The following is a 20,571-nucleotide window of genomic DNA, read 5'->3' as shown; positions in this document are numbered from 1 at the left end:
CACTGATGATTATAGTAGATATGGATATGTCTACTTAATCAAGCATAAATCAGAGACTTTTGAAAGGTGTAAGGAATTTAAACAGGAAGTCGAGAATCAATTGGGCAGGAACATTAAGATGCTTCGATCCAATCGAGGTGGTGAGTATCTTAGTTCAGAGTTCCTCGACTATCTTAGGGAATGTGGGATTTCTCACAATTGACACCTCCCAGGACACCGCACTTGAATGGTGTGGCTGAGAGGCGTAATTGAACCTTGTTGGATATGGTTCGTTCCATGATGAGTCGAGCTTCGCTACCAATCTGATTTTGGGGGTATGCCTTAGAGACTGCCGCCCATATTCTTAATCTAGTCCCTACAAAGAAAGTTGCCAAAACTCCTCACGAGATGTGGACTGGTAAAGTACCTAAACTAGACCACATCAAGATTTGGGGTTGCGAGGCTTTTGTGAGGCGTGAGTCTCATGATAAGCTAGAACCCCGAAGCGAGAGGTGTATTTTCATCGGCTACCCACAAAGATCATTTGGTTACCTCTTCTACAGACCTAGTGATAACGTGGTCTTTGTAGCAAGAAGAGGAGTCTTTCGAGAGAGAGAGAGAGAGAATTTATAAGCCAAGGAGACAGTGGGAGGCAAGTTGACCATGAAGAACTTCAAGAGTCAAGCGGTGAAGGAACTTCAAACCCTAGCCCTCAACTTGAGGAGGAAACTCCTGTTGAGCCAACTAACGAGTCTGTACCTCTGAGGCGTTCCACGAGAGTTAGGAATGCACCTGAGCATTACTATGGTTTCCATATTACTGCAGAAGGTGAGACACTTATTAGTGATGAGACACTAGTAGGTCTAGATGAACCTAACAGCTACACGGAAGCCATGGCAGGCCCTGAGTCTGCTAAATGGAAAGAGGCTATGGATAGCGAGATACAATCCATGTATGACAATCAAGTTTGGAACTTGGTTGAGAATGTATCAGGTCGTAAGACTATAGGGTGCAAATGGATCTTTAAGAAGAAGACCGACATGGATGGTAATGTACACACTTATAAGGCTCGACTGGTTGCAAAGGGCTTCTCTCAAATTCCTGGAGTGGATTATGATGAGACCTTTTCTCCAGTAGCCAATATTAAGTCTATTAGGGTTATGTTATCCATAGCTGCATTTCATGACTATGAAGTTTGGCAAATGCATGTCAAAACCGCTTTCCTTAATGGAAAGTTGACTGAAGATGTTTACATGAGTCAGCCAGAAGGTTTTGTCAGCAACGAGTACCCTAATAGAGTGTGTAAGCTTGAGAAATCCATTTATGGATTAAAGCAAGCACCTCACAGATGGAATCTTTGCTTTGATGAGAAGGTTAAGGAATTTGGCTTTTCTAGGAGTGAAGATGAATCTTGTGTGTATGTCAAGGCTAGTGGGAGTATAGTTAGCTTTTTGGTATTGTATGTGGATGACATACTACTCATAGGAAATGACATCCCAACTCTGCAGGAAGTTAAGTCCTGGCTTGGGAAGTGTTTCTCTATGAAGGACCTCGGAGAAGCTGCCTATATTCTAGGGATAAGGATCTTGAGAAACCGGAGTAAAAGACTAATTGGACTTAGTCAAAGTACATACTTGGACAAGGTGTTGAAGAGATTCAGCATGCAGAACTCCAAGAAAGGAGAGTTACCCATCCAGAGTAACGCCAAATTAAGTAAGACACAAAGCCTAAGTACCGAGTCTGAGATAGCAGAAATGAGTCAAGTACCTTATGCTTCAGCAGTAGGCTCGATCATGTATGCTATGACATGTACTCGACCTGATGTAGCTTTTGCCTTGAGCATGGTTAGCAGGTATCAGGGGAATCATGGCAAGGCACACTGGACTGCGGTAAACAATATCCTCAAGTACCTACGGAGGACTAAGGACTGGGTCCTTACCCTCGGTGGGAGTGATGACTTGAGAGTTGTAGGGTATAGTGATGCTAGCTTCCAAACTGATAGGGATAATTTCCGCTCTCAGTCGGGCTGGGTCTTTACCTTCAACGGAGGAGCAATCACTTGGATGAGTTCCAAGCAGGAGACAGTGGCTGATTCCACTTGTGAATCAGAGTATATAGCAGCGAGCAAGGCAGCAAAGGAGGCAATATGGCTAAAGAACTTCATTGGAGACCTTGGAGTTGTACCAGCTATAAAGGAGCCCATGGAAATTTTCTGTGATAGTGAAAGTGCTGTTGCCTTAGCCAAGGAACCAAGGGATCACGGAAGATCCATACACATCGACAGAAAATATCATTTTATCAGACATCGCATAGAATAAGGAATCCTCATGGCAAAGAGGGTATCATCGGATGAGAACCCAGCAGATCCCCTCACGAAGGGACTGAATTGGGTTAAGCATCTCCAGCATGCTCGGAGCATAGGGCTGAAGGATGATATAAGTTTTAGTAGTTAGATAAATTATGAAATTTGTAAAGTGTAATTGACATTTGATGATGAATAAAAGTTGTGTTTATTTATGAGTAAAGTGTTACTATCTTTTGTCAATCGTTTACTATATTTCTTTTGCATGTTTTCACTTCTAGAATAATTATGTTTGGTATATCATATTATTCGAACCTCCACAGTCGGTCATATGTCGGAAGTAAGTATGAATCAAGACTGTCATGATTGGTTGCAGAGGTCTAAGGTGTTGGACATGGCTACAACAATCATGAGTGCTAATAAGATCTGAGCATTGGAAACAACCCACGCTCACTGGAATCACTTCATGGAATTTTATCTCGAGTGATCGTGAGACGGTAATATCATATAAGTCTTCAAACCTAGAGATATGATTTGTTACTTACGAGTTGGTTATGCATTGTTTGTACGAAAATGCATTGGTAACTCGATGTTATAAAACGTGCTTTTGTGTGTAATTTAATGAGTGGTAGAACAAGCATATGAGTCGAAGTTTATCTGTTCCTTCTTGGATTAGAAGCTGATATCTGGGCCCCTCGATGATTTTGTTTTGACCTATGTACCGGGCCCGGTCAGAACTAAGTTGATGTGTTCAATTAAGTTCTTTGTCAAACAAATCGGAAATCGGGAAACAAACTGCTGGACAATAAGGAAGACATTGTTCCATGTATTTGTGCAGCTGATATCTAGAACAGAGGATTATATGATCACTTATCTTAAATGGTGTATCAACATCTTCTCAGTTCCGAGAAACCTTGAAAGAGCTACGATTGCCGATCGGTTCCTGAAGTATTGCAGTTATAGTTATTAGACTTATCCAAGTAAGAGACTGTTGGATAAGGTGTCTAAGTCCATAACTATATCTGGTAAATACTTGACCCGACCCGGCATGGTCCATTTGGGTTGCATGGCACCATGCAATTGGATAAACTAAATGAGAGAAATAACACATATGGTTTATTAATATATTATAAGTTCTAATATATTAATAATATTATTTAATTAGTTTTGATGAAGAATTAATTTAGAATCAATTAAGTGATCAAAAGAATAACTAATTAAATATATGGGTAGATTATGTAAATCATCCATATCTTATATAGTGGACTAAAAGGCTCCATGGATTATCAAGTTGGGTTCCACCCATAGGATGCTCCATGGAGTTAACCCATAGATTGAGAAATGAAGAGTCATGTTACATTAGGGTTTTACCTAATGCAACACACTATATAAGGACCATGTCTCTCCCCAAAATCGGCTACACTAAGAGAAACAAGAGGGCTTGGCCGATTTTGAGTGTGTTAGAGTATTCTCTTAAGTTTATACTTTTCATTTGGAGTTGTGTGAAGCATTTGAGGCATCACACTTGAGGTGCTAGGCTCACAAGCTTTCAAGGAACACTTACAACAACAGGGTATGTAGTTCTATCTTTTATACAAAGAAAATTGTACCCCATGTATGCTAGATAGGTTCATAACCTTGGAAAACAACTTTGCATGATTATTAGACAAACATAGATCCAAGGTTATTAGGGTTGCATGTACACTTAGGAAGTGCTAGAATGCTCAAAACCCATCAATGTTTGTATAAGCAATAGTTATGCAATGCACCAAGCATGCACACTATGTTTGTCTATGGTCCTTAATTTGTAAAATAGATTAATTGAAAAAACATTTCAAAGATGCTCATTTTAAAATTCCAAATCCTTATTGCAAGTGTAAGATTTCCAAATTCTTGTCACTGCTAGAAAGTGTTATATTCGAAACTATCATGCAATGATTCTTTTGTAATGTCTAGGTGCCAAAAGTCATAGAGACTTGACCAATGATATTGCAAAATGTTCCTTTGGAGATTGTTACAAGACAATTCCATTGAAATGAGGTCTCAAATTCAAAGTACATTCCTTTGAACATCCTTCTTGCATAAAAGTTTCTAACTTTTCCATCTATTCTTCAACTCCTAATATGGAAACATTCCATATTTGCCATATGACAACTCATTATTAATAGACTCCTGACTATTCATAATAATGTCAATATGGTTCATCCATTACTATACTTCCAACTGTCCTTAAGCAACCAATCTTTGGCGAACCTTAGATTGTACTTAACAGTTGTTTAACCACTTTAGTCATATTTGGTTCTATTCCTTTTTCCCTCTTAATGTCCTAGGCATTTCGAAAATTAGAACACGAGAATATTATAGCATATGCAATCGATCCTATACCCGAAGCATATGGGATACGATTCATAATGTCTAACATAAAGACATGATACTTAATCATTCTTTTTTAATAATATTTCTATTTGCCATGTCCTCAAAATTTAGATTATGAAGAGGTATGCCGTAATCATAACCAAATTTTGAGAACGCAATTAACCTTTTCATCTATAGAATTTCCTTATGTTGAACAATTCCAATATAACATTCATATATATTTGACTAAAATTGATTAAAATCTCAATTTAAGCTTTTAGATTTGAAATGAAGTATGAATTCCTCTCCTTAATTATAGCAAAACAACTTTTGAAATCCTACATCCTTGCAAATTGAAACTTTTGTATTCTATAATTAATACTACTAAATTGTAACACTTACCATAACAATTATTCTCCCACTAGCATAATAATTTTTATTAGCATAACACTTATGCTCCCACTAGCTTTAACATGTATTCAGAAATCAATTGGACTTCTAGAAATCAATACTTATTGATTTTCTTACCAAAGAACAGATTTCTGATACGAGATGCTTCGATAAGGCTCTATCTAGGCTTCTCAAACTCATACACCTTTCCTTAGATAGTTTCCATGTATGTCTTAACTATTCAGAACTTATAACAATAAGCTCCAAATGTTTAGACCCTTTTGCCATTTCTTAGAATTCAAACTATGAAGAGGGATGTCGTAATCATAATTGAATTTGAGAATGAAAATATCACAATTGCTATCTCCTTAAAACCTACTTAGTGAAAGCGTTTCCTCACCATCATTTTCATGAATCAGAGAGAAACCTTATGACACTTAGATTTTATGGTGTATGTGTTTCTATCCATCTGAATTTTTCATAACCATAATCACAAGACAAGATTAGTGACAGATCCAAACTCATATGGACTAAACTTGTTCAATCTTAATTTTTTGCCACCTGGCAGCACAAGGGCCTACCATTGCTTCTTGGTTGTTGTGCAACCAATTGAGAAATCGCGGAACTCATATGCATAGTCAACTTTAACTGGAATGGGCACATAAACAAGAATATGTGAACGCGATAGGTCACAAACCTCAAGTCATGTTCTAGTGTTTAACAATAGGTTTATTCTTGATTAGTTCTTGAACCTTTCAAGATCTTTAAGACTCCCACTGGCCTCTTGACATATAAGATTATCTTGTCATGATCCATTCCTTGACAAATCAAATATTCAAGAGTTAGTGCGGATTCTTATCAAGAAAAACACTTCACCCAATTATGTCTTAGTTGGTCTTTGTTTTATCCAAAACATCACAACTTACCAATTTCAAATGTACAAGAGTAGAAAACTTTAACTCTACATTTGATAAGTGCTCTAAACTTTCTTAATATTATGTTACTCAAGGTTACAATCTTGGAGTATGAATCTAAGACTTGTTTTGGGAACGAAGTATGGCTCATCTTCTTGACTTAACCATTTCAAAAATGCATGATTCATCTTCTTAGCCATACAGGTGCACTATGGTGTCCTTAGAGGATCAATTGTGATATGGTTTTCCATAAGCATTAAGATGATCATAAAACATGATACTAAAGTACTCTCTTATCTTTTAAGATTGGAGAAACTTTTATCTTTCAGCCTAATTTGATTCTTCTCATTCGTTCAACCATACATTGAACTTTTTCCAATGTTTCAGAATTATACTTAAACTTGTAAGCATAACCATGTTTACTAAACTTTAGTAAATCATGACGAATAGTCTTCTTGATCTTTATGGTGGATCTTGATCAATGCACACCCAGTGTACCCGATCCCCTAGTCCTTCACTTGACTCACATCTACATGTGAACAAGGAATGAGTCTTAATTTACCAAAGATGAAAATTCTCATTCATAATACAAGTTGTATGATTCCAAGTTTTTATCCAATTGAAACTTGGGTAATGAGAATCTTTCCTTATTGGGAAAATTTTAACATTACCACAAACGAAAGAATCAAACTCATATTGTGAACATAGAAACACACAAACATCAATTTCACAAATGCCATTGTAAGGAGATAAAATAAAAAAAATTATTTATTTATAAAATGCGGAAATTTTTTTTCCTTACTATGAAATTACAAATGAAAACTATGTTATTACATATTTCCTAGCAATCTATCATAACTCCTATGTAGCAGCTCAAAAATCCGATATTCGAACCATGCGATTGAAATCCATCTTCGCGATCCGATTCAACATACTCTTCCTTTAAGCTTCCTTCCTTTTGCATGGTCTTACAAAACATCAAAATGCAACCTTGTCACGTCATGTATTAAGAATCAGCAATTAGTAACTTAATAGAGTTAGACAGTAGACTTACCTGAAGCAGAGTCAAACTTTTCGATTCTACATTTTCTCAGATCTTTCAGGTAGTTAGGGAAGCTTTGCAACCAATGCCTCTTTTCTTGGCAATAGAAACATGTAGACTCTTTGGGAATGGTACACGGGACAATATCAGACTTAGCTTTTCTTTGTCCCTTGGAAAGTGAAATCTTTTCTGGACTTCCAATGTTTCCATTGTTTATGTCCATGGAAATTTGGAGAGGAGATCTTCCAATCAAATTTGCTTTTCCGGTGCGCCAAATCATTGCTGATTCAGTAGCAACAAGCAAATAGATAAGATCAATAAGGGTCATGTCATGGTCTGTGACATAGTAGTCCTTAATGAACTCACTATATGACTCAGGAAGTGATTGAAGAACCCAGTCAACCGCCAAATTCCTCGAGACAACGACACCCAATGCTCTCAGCCTGTAAATATGTGACTTAATCTCCAAGACGTGAGTACACACATGCCATTCATCTTGATGTTTCATTGCAAGAAAGGCTTGAGTGACCTTGAATTTTTCAAGTCTTTGAACTTGTGGGTTAGGAAGAATTATTGGATGAGGTGGAGGAAGTGAAGTATGACTTCCATGATCCAAGCTCGTGACATCATCTTCAAGAGTAAAGCTTGTTCCAAAGGATTTGGGAAGACCATAGTTGTCTGAAGTAGACATCTACAATGAGAGAGATTCAAGTTTTTTTATTTAGTCGTTAATATAACACCCAAATGAAATATTAAGGCTAGGACCCAACACAATATTATACAATTTGGAAAAGGGATGACGTAATCCAAACTGCAAAACATTTAAAGGTAGGTAAATAAAGATTTACCAATTTCCACCATGAAAAACGAAAAAGAATTTTAGGTTTTAAGTGAATTGAAACTCCTAAATCCTTTGAGATTCATTGAACAATTTAATGGCTTATTTAAATCTCGAGTGTTCCCTTCATGTTTGTGACTGGGATGTCGAGGATCACAAACAAGGTGTGAATAACCATGCAAATTAACTTGGTACACCCAATGTTACAACCACCTAATCAATGTTACGGTTAACCATACACGCTTCATTGATCTATGATTAACATCAAGCTACCCTTTGCCACACACTGTCCGTCCAGATTAGTGTGCCGGTTAACCACACACGCTCCACTAACAACTTAACAAGGTGCAAATTGCAATTTCATGGGTTAGCATCATATTCCCATTTTTCTAAGTAACTAAGATTTGGGAATTTATAAGTGTTTAGTTACTTTATATTTATCATTATACTTTTAATGAAGGTAGAATTATAGTCGTTATCCTACCTGTTCGACTAACGACCCTCCACCAGTCAAGGAAGCGGTGGGTGAGAGTGGACACCCATTAAACTGCCATTTTATAGGCAATAACCTTATACCCCTTATAGACCGGCTTGGTGAATGAGGCCTACTAACGGTAAGACTGATTTTACTCTTATATATATATATATATATATATATATATATATATATATATATATATATATATATATATATATATATATATATAACCTATAATATTCTAATACTATAAGGATTAAATTTTATACTTTTAAAATTCTAGGGTTTGGAACTAAATGTTTCAAAAGTTAGACTTTTAAATTTACAAATTCCAAACCTTGAGTCAAGTTTTGTAACTTTCAAAACTTTCGGAATACATAACTTATGAGTTTAATAAAGATTTTATGAAAAGACTCTTAAAATTCCATAACCTGAGGACAAGTTATGGAGTTTATAAAAACCATTTATGAGAAAAAGACGCTTCAAGTTTATAACCTATGACTTTAATGATTTCTTTAAAACAAAACTTTTTATTTTTCCATAACTTGAGGACAAGTTATGGAATTCATCAAAATCATTTAGATCAAAATTCTAACAAGAAAATCAAACAATTTGTCTATGATCTAAATGAAACTCATGAGAACAAGACAATTCAAATCAAACAAATTTCATGTAATTAGTTTAACCATATAAACTAATACAAAACATGAAACTTTTACAATTATCTTTTAAATTGGATAAGCATGATCATTACCACTCTCCAAAAACAAGTTTATAAGTTTAAAAATAGTTTAGGGTAACGATCCTAGTCCAATTCCTGCCAAAAAAACTCAAAAAACTGCATTCTGGGGTACCAACTCGGCAAGTGCAAGAACAAACTTGGTGAGTTGGTCAGAATTGTGCTTGGACTCGGCGAGTCCCCCAGTGGACTCGGCGAGTCCACAGTCCATAACAACAGAAAATCGATTTTTCAAGCTTAAATAACAAGTAGCATCAAGTATAATTGAAAACAACCCTAGGCTATGATACCACTGAAGCGTTTTGAGCATTCTAACACTCCTAAGGTGTGCATGTAACCCTAAATACCTTGGATCTATTCTTCCTCTGTTATACATTCAAACTTGAACTTTCCAAGGTATTACCCTACCTAGCATACAAAACTTTGATACTTGGGTACTAAAAAAAGTTAGATAACATACCTTTTGTTGTAGTTGGAAGTCTTAGACCTTTAATAACTTAGTGCCCCAAGTGTTGCACCTCAAATGGAATCATACAACACCACAACAATGGAAGAATTTGAGAGGAGGTGACTTGCACTCATAAAATTGGCTAGCCCTCTTGTGTTTCCACTAGTGCCTCCTTAGTGCCAATTTCATGAGCTAGAGGGGTTCTTATATAGTGTGGCAAAATAGGGTTACACCATATAAACCCTAATGACTTTCCATATGCCTCATGCTCCATGGGTTAAAACTTGCATGGAGTATCCATGGGTTACCACATGGGTTTAGCCCAACATGCAGAACTATGGATCATAAGCCCACTTTATAAGAATGAATGATTTACCAAATCAACCCCTTATATTTAATAAGTATCTTTTGATCACAAAATTATTTCCAAATTAATTCATGATCAATACTAATTAAATAATATGATTTCATATTAATATATTAGAACTTATAATATATTAATAATCTATAAATAACATCTTCTCAATTATCCATCCTTCAGATTGTTTCGGTGCCATGCAACCCAAATGGACCATGCTACTTTCGGGCCAAGTACATACCAATTATAGTTATGGGCTTAGAACTAATTCAACACATTTTAGGTGTGTGTTGTTGGTGTTTTCGTTCTTTTGCCTCGTTATTTCCACCGGGAATACCTTGTGAATGTTTGAGGTTTTTGTTTTAGTATGCATTTATACCTTGTGACCCACAAGCCGCCTCTTCTCTGTAATGGCCTGATTTTTCAAAGGAAAATTTCATTTTTGATTATCCAAACACATTTCCATAAATTACAAAATCCCATATATAATTGGGTTCAAACTCATATCAATTACAACTTTTATTTAAAATATTAGAGTGTCCATAAAACGCCTGTATGAGAGTGTACATCGTGCCATCAAGCCTTGCCGTTGCCCTTGGGTTCAGATGTACCTGAAACAAATCCACAAACTATAAGCTAATTCGTAGTGAGTTCCCTGGAGCATACCGCACATACAATCTACATATCACATAACATATTAGCCATAAGGCTACACATACCACATAAGTCATGCAAACCAACATATAAGGAAGCCATGGAAACCCTCCAGGGTCTTACACCTGGTGCCACTGGAATCCCCATGTGGTCTTACTATCTTCCATGGGAACCCCCACATGGTCTTCCTGCCATGGGAACCCCTGCATGGTCTTTCTGCCATGGTAACCCCCTGATGGTCTTTCTACCAAACAAATATCATATAACTAATCATGCAAGTATACTAGGATGCCTTGGAAACCATCCAAGGTCTTATACCAAATGCCACGGGAACCCCCACATGGTCTTGGCCTACAATACCAAACTAATATAGCGCATAATCAACCGAGAATCCACATATCATAAAATGGGCCGGTCTTGGTGCCTTAGACCCATCGATATAGTGAGAAGACTCACCACCTCTCACGAATGCTGAATTGACAAACTGCAATTAGATATGTCCCACATGCTGCTCCAACTCAACTGCCTAAAAGCATCAAAAGATTGACTTGTCATAAACCCAAAATTACTCCCAAAGTCAACCGTGGTCAACCATGGTCAAAACCAAGGTCATCAGTCAAAAGTCAATGGTCCATGTTGACTTCAACTCGTCGAGTGCATCTAGCGACTTGTCAAGTTCCTTCCGAGTCTAAAAGACCTGATCAAACCCTAGCCAACTCGCCGAGTTGTTTCATCAACTCGTTGGGTTCGCTTGATATCCAAAAAACTGGGAAAGCCAACCCAACTCATCAAATTATTAGGGGAACTCGCCAAGTCCCCTTTCCTGTTTGCTTGTAGTGATTATACACTGAATGCAGGGACTCCAGGGCTTAGATCTGAAGCCTAAGGTGTCTAGATGGATAAAGTTTCCAACTTTACCTTCTAGAACTGTTCCAAATGCTATAAGGTCCTTATCATAGGTTGGAAAGCTCCAAATCTTTGCCATATGGTCCACAATTCTAGGGATCTGAAATCCCTCCTTTTCCAGAAGAGTTTCTAGTCCTCAAAATGTTCCAAAGATGGAGGCTTTATGGACATGCATGTCCAATGCATGTCCCTAAGTCAAAATGGCCAAAAAGAGGGAAATATGCCCTAAAACCCTTGCATAGTGTCCTTACTCGAACAAAGGCCAAATCTAGCCCACCTTAGTGGGGATGAGCATAGGCGGGTACCCGCCTTAATTATCTGGAACCGGAACCGGGACCGGAACCAGTGATTCCTAAAATGTTAGAACCGGAACCGGAACCGGCGGGTAGCAGTTCCACTAGCGGGTACCCGGTTCGTTAAATTTGTTTAACTTTAAAACATTTAAAATTATATCTATGAGTTAGCATTCAAAGAATTGAAGTCTATAGCTAAACAAATATTTCTATGAGTTAGAATTTAACTTGAAAGTCATATTAACTTATGTCTATTATCTATAAATTCATTTTAAAAATTGATAGTTTATTTTCAAAATGAAAATTATATAAGGATATTTAAATGTTCAAAACAAATTAATTAAAATTTTATAATTTTAAATGACATTATTCTGGAAGATATTGTATAATGTATGTGATTGTGATATATATATATATATATATATATATATATATATATATATATATATATATATATATATATATATATATATATAGCGGTTCCGGCGGGTACCCAGCTGGTAGCGGTTCCATAAAAGTGAAAACCGGAACCGGAACCATTTAAGGCGGTTCCGATTCCAGAACCAACGGTTCCGAGGCGGTTCTGATTCCAAAAGCGGGTACCCAGTTCCGCTACTCATCCCTACACCTTGGGACCATTTTGCCCTGGAGATTCATAAAGTTGCAAACTTTATCTACCCCATGCAGGCAATCAACAAGAAGGGTACGAAATGAAGAGTAAACTCAAGATCTAGCGATATTCTATGATAAAAATCGATTTTTGAAGATTTACAGCAGTCAACAAGATGTTCAAGCTCAAGGATGGGTGATTGGTTTGCTGGATCTTCTCACTATCTCCTTCTTATTAAGCTTCAAAGGTCACTCTAGCTCATAAAATAGAAGAGAATGGGGATTAGGGTTAGCATAGACGTTCTTAGGCTTTGGAGGCTGATGGGAGGTCAGCCTCAAGGCCCTTTAGGAGATTATATAGGGTGCAACCCCTAAAATTAGGGTTTTATCATTACAGCGCCTACTCGCCGAGTCGGCCTTCCGACTCGTCGAGTAGAGTGTAGATCCCGTGTCCTTGAAATGCTCTCTAGTAGACGAGTTTGACTCCCAACTCGTCGAGTCCAGACACACCAAAACCCTAGATTTTACATAAATTAAGTAATACCTAGAACAGGTGTTACATTCTCATCCATATTGTAAAGTATATATGCATAGGAGTTATTTGTGGAGGAAACATACCGGTAATCACAGCGGGGTTCCCTGTAGCTTCCCCATGTTTTGTGGTTGGAAGTCCCCCGACGCTACAACATTTTTGCTTTTAGTCCTTAGGCACTCCCTCTTGAAATGCCTTGCCTTCCCACACCCATAATAGGCCCGGTTTACCCTAGTTGTTGCGACTTGGGGGTTTTGTTGTGCTGCCGCCTTACAGAAACGGGTGGTATGCCCCTTTCTATTGCAATTATTACAATGCAACTCTTGGAAGAATTCAAAGTGATGGAAGTTACAATCATTGCATTTAGGCAGGCTCCCAACTTATGGTTCCGTGGGTGTTGAGGCAGTAGGGACAGCAGTGGCGATATGGGTTGCCACAGTTTGTTGACGTTTGGCAGGTCCTTAAGTCGGTCGTCCCTTTTTCTTGTTCTGGGAATTTCATTTCTTGGGTAGTACTCCCCCATTGTCGTGGGAGTTCTTAGGTTTGAAATTTGAGGTGTCCATGTAGGAACACACCACTGTTCCTATTTCCGTTGGTGTTGTTAGTGCGGAGTTGCATCATGACAGCTGTTACGACGGCTGTCACAACGGCGTGAAATGTTGCAGGCTTTATGTGTAGAACTGGTGTTGCACCGGTACGCTGGCTACTTCCGCGTGGCGACATGATCCTGTTGTATGGAAATGAATTCGTAAGTAACCATGGTCGTTGCTAGTAGTATCCCATCTACATATAAACTACATGTTTTGCTGTACGAATCCCAAATGTTTCAACTAACATCATCGTAATGTATTTATGGTAGTATTGTAGTGGTGGGTGTTGTATGAACGTTAAGTTACGAATATAGAACCTAGACATCAAAACATTAAGTTGATTCGGGTATACTGGCTTCGTAGGGCATATCTCGCTTGATTTACTACTATTGATTATGATAAAAGACGAAATGAGTCTAACACAAAGTGGAAGTAGTGTAGTCACTAACTCCCTAGGCTATACCAGCTCATCATATGCCTCAGTGACGCAAGAGGTACCCCACCGTCTCAAACATCTCGCGGGTGGCCTCCTCCGTTCCATGTTTTGTGCTCTGTCATGACTATTCTAACTTTAGGTGGATTTACCCTCTCCTCGAGAGTCAAGTGTCTCTCTTTGTACTCCCTCGTTTCAGCTTGTGTGGTGGCGAGGTCCTTGTGGATTTGGTAACTGATATGGAATCTTCAGGGGTAGTCCTTCTCCAATAGTTGAGTGTGTGCGCTAGTGGTCTCTGCAGCGGCTCCTAGCCCGATGCTCTTATTTGGTGACGCTCTAGTCTGATCTCCGAGGTGCGAGATTTGCTGAACCATGACAGGAAAGGCCATGTCGGGTAGACCTTCGTGGTTGGGGTGATAGAAACATCGCTCTGCGCCGTAGGGGAACGCTGATGTTATTGTCTACTCTACCTCTCAAGGTCGTCTGCCCAACGGGGCGTGGGTCCCTGATGGCCCATCTAATTTGCGGGAACTTGGGCGATGTAGGGTGGATTAGTGACTTCAGACTCTGTGTCCGAGTCCTCCTCTTCCTCTTCCTCTGGATCCTCTTCGGAATACTCTTCGGTCCTTCGATCATTTTCCTGGTTAGGGAAATACGGGTCTCCGGGCTTGTGAAATCATGTTAAGACATCGATACGAGAATAGGGATTTGAGAAATATAGGAAGGTCTATGGTTGTAATCCTATGGTATCCTAAAATACTCATATAGTACTTTAATCTTTATGTTTGATTTCTAAGGCTTCTTGGCGTATAAGGTTGGTAAGTTTTAGATTCGTTGCCCACCGCGATCATTCCTAAACACATGTTGGTCATATCTAGTATAAATATAGTTGATTAGGCTATATTTATCCTAGATATGATTACCTAACTATTTATGCTTAATCCTAGTTTCCAACTTATATAAATACTTATACATGTTTCTTATTACTACACTATCCTAGTATGTATGCATGGATGTATACCTTTATAAAATGCTTATATTTCAAATGTATACTGTTAGTCAGAGTATTTTAGCCCCATTGTATTTATAGTTGTATATCTTACATGGTTTGATATACTTAGTGCACTACAAACAATGCTTTAATACCAATCTGTCACACCCCCAAACCTGAATGGCAGAAACATATGAGGGCGGATGGCTTCATGTAGAGTACCATAACAATTGAATAGTAGAGATCTGAATAGTAGAGATCAAAGCATTACAACCATTACGTTGATGAATAATATGTTTACATTGTACTAAAAAACATTGTTTACATTGTTTTAAATGCATATGACAAAATATAAGCAACGTGTTGTGACGACGTCCCATCCACACAAAAATCTTGTGGTTACCTATTTACTGGTTTCCTGATAATACAATTGATTTTGAAAAGTCTCAACAGTTAAGTTGGTGAGTTTATAACACAAGTATTTGTCAAAAACTAGTAATAATCACATCTTACGAAAATAAAGGCTTATATTTTAACATAAAGATGAAACATGCAAGTATTTGTGTGATAAAACAATTTTTGACTTGTATTCCCCCCTTAAAACATGTAAAACTCGAAAATGTGGGCGTATAAACTCAGCTTGAGTGGATTTGTTGGTTTTTTGAGAAGATGGTGTGAGAATTTCCAAGCCTAAACACTTGAATTGTTTGATGAACTTCTTTCGAAATATTAGTACCCTAAAGGTTTTAACATATAATAATATGTGTGTAAATATAATGAAGCTAACACAAAAGTGTATAAATACAGTGGATTTGAAGGAATACTTACCAAGATCTAGGAATATACTATTTTTGAACTTGAAAGCTTGGGATTGGTTAGTTGAGAGGAAATTAGATTAACAACGAGTTAAATGGAAATGGTGGAGTTTGTGGAGGGTGAATTCGGTTCTAATAAAGTTGGAAAAGATGATGGGATATTTACGTTGATAACTGTTGGTTAATTACTTGGAATAGTGTTGGGTATAAATTTGCTTTGGAAAGGATTAATCTATCAAATCATAAATTCAAACCTTATAATTTCCTTCCCTAAACTGAAATCTCGTTAGAAAGGGGGTCAAAGTGTTGTTTTCGGCCATACATGACTGAATTTACCTTATTCCCTTTGTGATTTCGGTCCTAACCTCCCCCACCAATGTGTTTTCGGCCTTACTGGGCCTATTCTTGATGTATTCGGTTTTGTAGTCCCCACAAAGAGGTGATTCCGGCCTAGGAAAACCTAAATCCCTTGTTTGGTGGGGTACTAGGCCATGAATTATAAAATAATGTTTCAAGTTCACGATTTTATGTTGCAACGATTTGGGTTTTAAAGGTTAATTACGTCATGGTTTTCAAAGTTCACATATACATATATTTATATTTAATCCCACAAATGATGCTCCTTTGGCTTTCAAGATTTTTTTGCAACAAAATACGTTGTAAATTCACTCGTACACAATTACATTTTAGACCCTACTTGCTCCAAAAAAATTTGGTTGTCACATTAAACGCATATAATCACATGCGATTATATGTATCTAATCACGTAGAATTTATAAGGAAAATATTCATTTTCGCATTCTCGATTCAGTTGTTGTTCTTGTGCATTTAATTACATGAGATTATATGTTATCAAAAAAGATGTGATTTATATGGATGATATTCATTTTCGCATTCTCGTTCAATAGTTGTTCTTATACATTTAGTCATATATGATTTCTTTACACAAGATTCATTTTTGCGTTTTTGATTCAATAGTTTTTCTTTTTCCACATTCATCATATGTGATTAAATACATACAATCATATACAATTAAATACATAAGAAAAAATATTGAATCAAAAATACGAAAATGAATATTATTAATATAAATCATATGTGATTTGATACATATAATCACATATGATTAAGTACATGAGTGAAATTGTTGAATTGAGAAAGAAATAATGAATCTTGTCTACATAAATCATCTGTACTTAGGGACATATAATCACATGTAAGTATACATATCTAATCACATATGATTTTTGTGGACAATATTCATTATTGTGTTTTAATTCAATTGTTGGTCTCGTGTATTTAATTACATACGATTTATGTGAAAAAGATTTGTTTTCACGTTCTTGATTCAATAAATCATATGTGATGAAATATATATATATATATATATATATATATATATAATCACATGTAATTATATACACGAGAACAACTTTTGAATTAAGAACATTAAAACAAATTTATGTCTAAATTAATCATAAGTGACGAAATACTTGTAATCACATGTGATTAAATATATGAGAAAAATTATTGAAACAAAAAATAAAAAATGAATATTGTTCATTTAAATCATACGTGATTGGATACATATAATCACATGTGATTATACGTATCTAATCACATATGATTAAAGTTGACAAAAAATAATCATTGGACCGAGAACGCAATAATGACATATGTGATTAAATACATCTAATCACATTTGATTAAATATATCTAATCACATGTGTTTGTATGTATCTAATCACATGATTTATATGAACAAATACATCTAATCACATTTGATTAAATATATCTAATCACATGTGATTGTATGTATCTAATCACATAATTTATATGAACAAAAAAGAATATTGGCCATATAAATCATATGTGATTAAATATAAATAATCACATGTGATTATATACACATAATCATAGGTGGTGGTGGTGTGTAGTGACGTTTGGTGGTGGTAGGTGGTAGGTGGTGGTGGTGGTGAATGGTGATGGGGGTGATATGTAGGGTGGTGATTATAGTGGGTGGCAAGTGGCGGTGGCGAGTGGTGGTGATGGTGGTGGAGACAGGTGAAGATGATTGGTGGTGGTGGTGGTGGGTGGGTGGGTGGCAGTCGGTGGTGAGGGTGGTGATGGTCTATGGTGGTTTTGGTGGGTGATGGGTGGTGGAGGCGGGTGGTGGTGATAGGTGGTGGTGGTCGTTGGTGAAGGATGGTGGTGGTAAGGGGTGGTGGTGATGGATGGTGGAGGCGGATGGTGGTAATGGGTGGTGAGTGGTGGTTGGTGGTAATGACAAGTGGTGGTTTTAATGGTGGGTAGTGGGTGGGTGTTAGTGATGGGTAGTGGATGGGGGTGATGGGGGCAGGTGGTGGTGTCGGGTGGTGGTGATGGTCGGTGACGGTCAGTGGTGATGGATGGTGGTGGTGGTGGGTGGTGGTGATGAGTGGTGGGTGGTGACGGGTTCTGGTTTTGGTGGGTGGTAGGTGGAGGTGGTGGTGATGGGTAGTAATGGTGGGTGGTGATAGGTGGTCATAGGTGGTGATGGTGGTAGGTGGTTGGTGGTGGTGGTTGGTGGTGATGGGTAGTTGAGGTGGATAGGAAAGGTGGTGATGGGTGGTGTAGGTAAGTGGGAATGGTGCTGGTTTTTGTGGGTGATGTGTGGGAGTGGTAGTGAAGGTAGGTGGTGGTGATAAGTGGTGGTGGTCGGTAGTGATGAGTGGTGGTGCATGGTGGTGGGTGAATGGTCGTGGGTGTGGTGGTTGGCAGTGGTGGTAAGTAGTGGTAATGGATGGTGGAGGTGGTGATGAGTGGTAGGTGGTAATGGCGGTGGCTGGTAGTGGTGGTAAATGGTGAGTGGTGATGGTAGTGAGTGGAGATGATGGTGGCGGGTGCTGGTTGTGGCGGGTGGTGGTTTTAATGGGAGATAGGTGGAGGTGGTGGTGACTAATGATGGTGATGGGTGGTGGTAGTGAGTGGTGATAGGTAGTGGTGATAGGTAGTGGTGGTTGGTGGTAGAGGGTGGTGGTGGCGGGTGGTGGTGATGGGTGATTGAGATGGGTGGGGGTGGGGGAGGTAGGTGGTGATGGTTGTGGCGGGTGGTGGTTTTAGTGAGCGATGGGTGGGGGTGCGGGTGGTAGTAGTGGGCGGTGATGGAGGTAGGGATGTCAACAAGGGCAAACGGATGGTGAATGCATTTCCCGCCCCAGAAATATTCAGCCTTCCTACCCCTGCCCCTGCCCCCGCCCCCGAATCCCCTTTATAGCAAAATTTTAAATGTTAAAAATAAAAAAGTTATGACATATTAAACACTTTATTAACAACTTAAAAACATGTTTTTTGATTACTTTTGGAAGCTCAAAATCATGTTATTGTTTATTATATTATATAATTAATATATGCAAACATATGCGTAATTTATTATCGGGGTCCCCATAGGGGTTTCAGGACGAAATTGTCTACCCCGTCCTCGCTCCCGAAATTGAAACGGGGGTTAACCTTGCCCCCACCCCTGTCTCTGCCGCCGATTATTTTAAAAAAATTCCCCCAAATGGGACGGGGGCCCCACAAGACTTTTTGACATCCTTAGGTTGAGGTGGTGTAACACCCCGTTCTTTAAGTGTGTGACTATGAGTCCCTGAGATTTAAGAGGAAAGGAAATTCTGGAAAAGAGTTTCATCCGAGGAGGTTTCGGGCGTGTATATGTTTTAAAAGTATTGGGTTTCTCGTCGCCCTCATGTGAATGTAAGTTATTCGAAAGTGGGTTAGATGAGAGGAGTTGCGGTGCCTCGAAGTTAATCGTTGTTCATAGTCCTTTGTGGTATAAGAAGGAAATGGTGCCGTGCATGTATGGCATGCATGCATGCTTTTGATTCTTAAGGGTGGTTGGGTACGCCCAGCGTAAGCCGGACGTACGCCCAGCGTAGAGGATGGATATGTTGCGGGTAGCCGGGTGAGTACGCCCTGCGTACCAGGGAGGTACGCCCAACGTACTCTCAGAAACCCCAAACCCTAATTTAAGGGCCACCACTATATAAGGAACATGTTGGTTCACCCCTTAGCCTCCTTATGCTCATCTTCAACCTCAGAGAAACCCTAAATCTCGTATTTCCTCCATATTTTAGTGTGTTGACCTTGGGAAGCTCTTGTTGGCAAAAGAAAGGCTTGAAGGAGAAAAGGGAAGTTGTCAAGGAAGAAGAGGGACGATTGGAGCTTGTAAATCTGAAGAGATACCATCCTTTGGAGCTTGTTTGAGGTATAAAGCTTCTTGCTTGACCTTCATATTGTATAGATCTATGTATCTTGAAGCTTTGTCCCCATTCTTGTCCCAAAAGTCCTCACCTTGTTGCATATTTCGATTTGGTCAAGATCATCTGTCCTTTCAGACCTTTGGGGAGGTCTTGAGTGAGAAAAATGAGGTCCCAAGGGCTGTAGTTGTTCCATGTATGAGTTATATAGGTCTTAATGGATTAAGACCTTGGATTAAGAGCTTAAGGACGTCCCAAGTAATAAAGTCTGAGACTTTATGATTTCTAATCATATTTGGCCTATGGATCTGAAGTTTGGGCTTAAGAGCTTAAGCCATTAAGATGTTAAAAGGACTTAATGGATCTCGCAGTTACGCCCCGCGTAACCTCTGAGTACGCCCCGTGTAGCGGGCCAGTGTCCCGTTTTCTTGTGGCGATCATTGCAGTACGCCCAGCGTACCAAGGAGAGTACGCCCAGCGTACTCCTCCTATGGACTTCCTTTTTGGGCTTTTGTCTTGGGCCATTTGTCGGTTGTTGGTGTTTCGGCCAAGTATGGAAATTATGAATAGAGTATTGTGGGCCCAATTAATATTATGGATATTGGATCTAGGTCCATTTGGTGAGGTGGGCCCAATTTGGTAAATTGGGCCAATGTTGGACTTTGTG

The sequence above is a fragment of the Lactuca serriola genome, chromosome 4, assembly GCF_051521515.1.
Source record: "Lactuca serriola cultivar US96UC23 chromosome 4, Lser_US96UC23_V15, whole genome shotgun sequence".
Taxonomy (NCBI): domain Eukaryota; kingdom Viridiplantae; phylum Streptophyta; class Magnoliopsida; order Asterales; family Asteraceae; genus Lactuca; species Lactuca serriola.
Note: the sequence above shows the minus strand (reverse complement) of the source record.